The 6,629-nt window shown below is 41.7% G+C and overlaps 1 protein-coding gene across 3 annotated transcripts in view; it reads right to left on the bottom strand.

Annotated features, from left to right (window-relative positions):
* Nucleotides 1–6,629, bottom strand: part of LOC133761011 (UDP-glucuronosyltransferase 1-6) — a 215,355-nt gene that overhangs the window by 28,064 nt on the left and 180,662 nt on the right. The window lies entirely within an intron of this gene.

Here is a 6,629-nt window from a genome sequence, read left to right as displayed (position 1 = left end):
ATCTACCTTGTGCTTACAACCTAACCTCACACAGGTATCACACACCAAGTCAGAAGACAGTCTGCTCTGGCAACCAGTCGTAAATATGGACTGAAATAGACAAAGAGACCCAAAACAAACATTGAACATTAGAACATTCATAATTTTGTCCCAAATTCAGCCATAGCACTGATTCAAGGCCAAACAAATTTCATTGGGATTTTTTTCATCATGACAAAATATAAATCTTAAAATTTACCTAACATTTTATCTGGCTTCTTGTAATGAAGGTTTAGCTCCTCTCAGACAAATGTGCCCATAGTCATGACATAAAATCTTGAAAAATATTAAGGAAAAAAATTCCATCTGTAAGCAGGGATGATGAGCTTCAAGTGTGACCCAAGTTAGCATCAGTCTTGGTGGTCAAGGCACTGCCTCCGACATCCCTGCCCCTATCTCAGCACTGCATAGAAAAAGACTCCATCCACTGGAGGGGAAGATAGGGAGGTAAGCACAGGACTTGACTTTGGATATCAGTGCTGGTTCCACCTTGGTGAAATCCAACACCAGGCAGAACCCAATAGCCTCTGTTGATCCCAGGCCAGGGCCCATGGAAGCACCTTCTGGACTTGCTCTAAACCAGGTACAGATCTAAGGTCCTGGTAGGACAGATGTATTTCTGGCCCACAATACCCCCGACCAATTGCAGTAGTCTCAAGCCACAAATAGACCACAGCACCAGACAGAACAACAGCAGTCTGGGTCTTGTATTTCCCTGTATTATGTGGGTCTCAGCAGCTCAGGTTGTAGGATTCGTGAGTGACCTAATTCATTATTGATGGCCACAGTGGCCACAAGACTTCCTATCCTATCCCTCCTCCAACCCAAGGAAGCCAACATGAACAGAGTCATTGTCTATTTGGAGGAAGAGCAGAGAGTTGGGTATAAAATGTTGCTCTGGAGCCCAAGGCTAGACCTTTTGTGGTGAAGCCCAGTGCTGGTAGAATCCTGTGGTTCCTAACTACAGGGCCATGATTTTGGATTAGGGTAGATGCTTGTGGACCCAGAGGAGATGACTACCCTCTTATGCTTGCCACAAGCCTATTCTGAACAACACATCCACTGTAGGTGTGCTTGAAACATGGGCTTTGGGTGCCCTCTAATGCTGAAACAATGACAACACACCAATCACAGACTTGCAATAAACCTGAACTTAGGATACAATTTAGTGCTGAAATAGCAGTTATGAACACAGGTTCAGATAACATAACAAATAGCCTGATTAGAATTTCTAGAAGGATGGGCACAAAGCCATACTGTGCCACCTGCATTAGATATCTAATTATTCAATGCACAGGGGTTGTTGTACATCAATAAGCATCAAGAATGTCCAGGGAACCATGATGTCACAAAGTAGAAAAAATAAGTCACTAAATATTGATCATAAAGTGATGCCTATGTGTGATCTCTTAGAGAATTCAAAATAACTGTTTTAAGAAAACAGGAAACTATAAAATATGGAGGAAAGAAATTGAAGAGTCCTCAAAAAATTGGAAAGATATCCTATGTTCATGGATTGGAAGAATCAATATTGTTAAAATGTCTATACTACCCAAAGAACCCTACAGATTCAAGATAATCCCTGTCAAAATGCTAATGACATTCCTCACAGAACCAAAAGAAAACAATTGTAAAATTCACATGGAATAACATATATACAAATATATATATATATATATATGTGTGTGTGTGTGTGTGTGTATATATATATATATAAAGTGGTCTTGAGAAAAAATACGAAGCATAATGGATTACACTACCTGACTTTGCAATATACTACAAAATTATAGAAATCAAAATACTGATGTATTGCTATGAAAACAGCAAATAGCAATCGCAAATAGCAATAGCAATAGCAAATAGCAAAATAGCCCAATTTAACCGAATAGAGAACTTAGAAGTAAATCCATTCCTCTACAGCCAACTGATTTTTAAAATTTTATTTGTTTATTTTTACTTTATTTGAAAGAGACAGAGATCTTCCATCCACTGGTTCATGGGAGGCAAGGCCAAGTTGAAGCCAGGAGCCAAGAGCTCCATCTGGATCTCCCACATGAGTGACAAGGATCCAAGTACCTGACCATCACCTGTTGCCTCCCAAGTTGCACATTAGCAGGAAGCTGGATCAGAAGTGGAGGAGGCTGGCGCCGCGGCTCAATAGGCTAATCCTCCACCTGCAGCGCCGGCACCCCAGGTTCTAGTCCCGGTCGGGGCGCTGGATTCTGTCCCGGTTGCCCCTCTTCCAGGCCAGCTCTCTGCTGTGGCCCGGGAGTGCAGTGGAGGATGGCCCAAGTGCTTGGGCCCTGCACCTGCATGGGAGACCAGGGGAGGCACCTGGCTCCTGGCTTCGAATCAGTGTGGTGCACTGGCCGCAGCGGCCATTAGGGGGTGAACCAATGAAAAAAGGAAGACCTGTCTCTCTGTCTTCTCTCTCACTATCCACTCTGCCTGTCAAAAAAAAAAAAAAAAAAAAGTGGAGGAGGCAAGACTCAAACCAGGCATCTCAGTATAGTGAATTAAGTCACTGTGCCAAATATCCATGTCCTCTCTCCTGACCCAACCTCAAGCCAACTGATTTTTTACTAAGGTGCTAAGAATATACATTGGGGAAATGGCAGTCTTTTCAAAAAATTGTACTGGGGAAACTGGGTATAAACATGCAGAAGAGTTGGAGTAGACCCTTATTGCTCACTGTATATTAAAAAATGGGTTAAAGATTTAAGTATAAGACATGAAATTATTAGGAAAAAAATCTAGGGAAAACACAGCATTTGACAAGACAAAGATGAGAGTTTTTTTAGATGAGATTACAAAAGTACCGAAAACAAAAGCAACGATAGACCAAAGGGAGAGTACTGAACTCAAAGCTTCTGCACAGCTAAAGAAACAATCAACAGAATGAAGAGACGATCTATAGGAGGAAATGTTTGCAAACTGTGTCTGATGAAGTGTTAACATCCAGAATATATACAGAATTCAAGGGACTCATAATGAAAATCCAAACAATTGGATTGAAATATTGGCAACAGAACTAAGTAGGCATTTCTTAAAAGAAGACATACAAAATATTATGATGTAAATGAAAAAATGCTCAACATTTCTACATTGGAGAAATGCAAATCGAAATCATGCTATATCACCTCACCCCAGTTAGAATGGCTGTTATAAAAAGACAAAAGATAACAATGTCAGGAATACAAAGAAGAGGAAAACCTACACACTAATTGTAGCAATGTAAACTAGCATAGCCATTACAGAAATCAATGTGAAGCTTCCTCAAAAAATATTTTTTAAAGATTTATTTATTTTATTCAAAAGTCAGGGTTACACAGAGAGAGGAGAGGCAGAGAGAGAGGGAGGTCATCCGTCTGATGGTTCACTCCCCAATTGGCCACAATGGCCGGAGCTGTGCCAATCTGAAGCTGGGAGCCAGGAGCTTCTTCCAGGTCTCCTACATGGGTACAGGGGCCCAAGGACCTGAGCCATCTTCTACTGCTTTCCCAGGCCATAGCAGAGAACTGGATTTGAAGTGGAGCAGCCAGAACTCGAACCAGTGCCCATATGGGATACTGGTGCTTCAGGCCAGGGCTTTAACCTGCTGTGCCACAGTACCAGCCCCTCCTCAAAAAATTTTTAAAAGGATTACCAAAATATCTGGCCTCTCCTATGCATCTTTCACACTAAATAAAAGCCTAAAATGTAACAACAACAACAACAACAAAAAATCTGGCAATCTCACCACTGGGTGTATATCCAAAGGAAAGGAAAATAGGATATTAAAGAGACATCTTCACTCCTGTGTTTACTGTAGGACTATTTATCCACAAGAGACTAGGAAAGGAATCAACCTAACCGTCCATCAACTGATGAACAGATTTGTTTCAAGGTGGTTTGTATCCACAAAACAACACTCTTCAGTCAAATGCTGTGGTTTACAACATCAGTGCAACGCAAGGGCACTGTGCTAAGCAAATTAAGCAGATGCAGAATGACAAATGCCCCATGATCTCATTCATACAGGAATCTAAAAGAATTCGTCTTATAGAAATTCAGAGTAGAGTAGTGGTTGCCTGGAGGTTGGGATAAAAGGGAGGACAGGATAGGAGAGCGTTGGTCAGCAGATAATAAACTACATGTTCAACGGAGAAATACGCTCTGGTGTTCTATTGCACACTTGGGTGGTTGTTGATAATAATGATGTTTTATATATCTCAAAAGACCTAGAAGAAAAGATTTAGCATGTTCTCATCACAAAGAAATGATAAATGGTTGAGGAGATATGCTTACCTTGATTTGACACTATATATTTATACATATATATTATATATATAAATATCAAAACATCTATGCTATCATATGTATAATAATTAAGGGTCAAATAAAAACTATAAAATAATTTAATAAGACAAAAAATGCTTATGCATGCCTATCACTTATACATGGTCAAGATGTCAGCGTAAACGATCTTTCATGCAGCAGATAAAGTGGAACTAACATAGGTCCTTGGGTCATGCACACACCTTGTCCTACTGGCAACTTTTAGGCAGTATTAATAATAATGATAAGCTCCTGCCTTCAGATCAGCATGGTGCGCCGGCCACGGCAGCCATTGGAGGGTGAACCAACGGCAAAGGAAGACCTTTCTCTCTGTCTCTCTCTCACTGTCCACTCTGCCTGTCAAAAAAATAAAAAATAATAATAATGATAAAATCTCATACTTAGTGGATACTCATTATGACATCATCAAATCCAGAATGGTTAGTCACTTGCCCATGGTCATCTAGCTAGAAAAAATGGGAGTGAGGGTTTGAGACAACACAGCCATCTCGCCATCTCTACAGAATATAACCATATAGTGAAACTTTTAAAAAAGTTACCTTGTAAATCCTTTCTTCCTTTTCAAAATTTTAGAAACATAATAAAGACATACACATCCATAACTGAATGACTACATTGCTCTGAGAAAACCAAAATGAAACTTAGAGTCCTTTGTAATGATAGTTGTATTATTAAGAAGTATACAAGAGGGCTGGTGCTGTGGCAAAGTGGGTAATGTGGCCATCTCTGGTGCCAACATCCTATATGGGCACTGGTGCAAGTCCTGGCTGTTCTACTTCCAATCCAGCTCCCTGCTAATGCATCTGGGAAGGCAGCAGAGGATGGTCCAAGTGCTTGGGCCCCTGTACCCATTTAGAAGACCCAGAAGCTCCTGGCTCCTGTCTTGGGATCAGCCCAACTCCAGCCATTGTGGCCACTTGGGGAGTGAACCAGCAGATGGGAAGATCTCTCTGTTTCTGTCTCTCCATCTCTCTCTCTATATCTGTAACTCTGCCTTTCAAATTAATAATAAATTAATAAATAAATGAATAGATAAATCTTTTTTAAAAGGTACAGAAGAGGGGCTAGTGCTGTGGTACAGTGAGTTAAAGGCCCGGCCTGCAGTGTTGGTAACCCAAATGGGCGCTGGTTCGAGTCCCAGCTGCTCCTCTTCCAAACCAGCTCTCTGCTATGGCCTAAGAAAACAGTAGAAGATGGCCCAGGTCCTTGGACCCCTGCACCCATGTGGGAGACCAGGAAGAAGCTCCTGGTTCCTGCCTTCGGATCAGCTCAGCTCTGGTTGTTGTGATCATTTGGGGGAGTGAACCAGTGAATGGAAGACCTTTCTCTTTCTCTGTAACTCTTTCAAATAAAAATAAATCTAAAAAAAGTACAGAAGAATACAAAACCAATACAATAGCTGAATTCATGGAAGTTGATATAAATGAAGTGAATATGCCATAAATGGGAAGACTCTCCTTCCCCTAAAAAGGCAGTTTTCCCAATATTTTAAGAAATATGCTCCAGCTTTCAAGGGTCCTATTTCAATTAAACTCAAATATTCAGGATCAAGGTAAGACTCTTCTGGAACTCTTGCTATAGGACAAGATTGCACTTGGGAGGCACAGCGTGAAGTGCTGGGGGTTTGGTGGTGTGGTCTCTCCCTAGAAACCCTTCCGTCTTTACACTCATGTCTCCTCAACACTGACCACACCTTTAACGGATTCCTAGGCTCACAGTTTTGTCTCCTTCCTAGCCCCTTCCACCATTCCTTGATCATGTCAGTGTCCCAAGTAGAACCCACTTGACATGCAGCCAGGATAATGTCTCCCAACTCAGGAAATGTCCTCACCTCGCCACTGGACACCAACTCCTGGACAGAGAGTCCCCCGTCAGCACAGCTCCAGCACTGGAGAGTAGGACTCAACGATGCCATTCTCTAATCACTGAGATCACACCTTCATCATCCGGCTTCCTCTTAGCCTACTGACCTCTTGGAACTTTCACTTCCTCTGAGAGCTTAGGTCACCTTTGATCGCATCTAAACCCTTCCAAGACAGGGCCAATAAAAACTGCTATGTCCACAACTGCAATTTGCTAATTCCTTTATCCTTTGCTATGGTCCCCCCAAGGCTCATGTATTAAAGGCTTGGTCTCTGGAGTGGAGCTATTGAGAGGTAGTAGAATAACTAGGAAGTGAGGGCTAGAAGGATGTCCTTAGATCATTGATAACATGCCCTCAGAAGGTAGCTCTCATGGGGCTCCTTGACAGG

The sequence above is a fragment of the Lepus europaeus genome, chromosome 1 (genome assembly GCF_033115175.1).
Source record: "Lepus europaeus isolate LE1 chromosome 1, mLepTim1.pri, whole genome shotgun sequence".
In the NCBI taxonomy this organism is placed as follows: Eukaryota; Metazoa; Chordata; class Mammalia; order Lagomorpha; family Leporidae; genus Lepus; species Lepus europaeus.
Note: the sequence above shows the minus strand (reverse complement) of the source record. Positions and strands in the feature narration are given on the sequence as shown.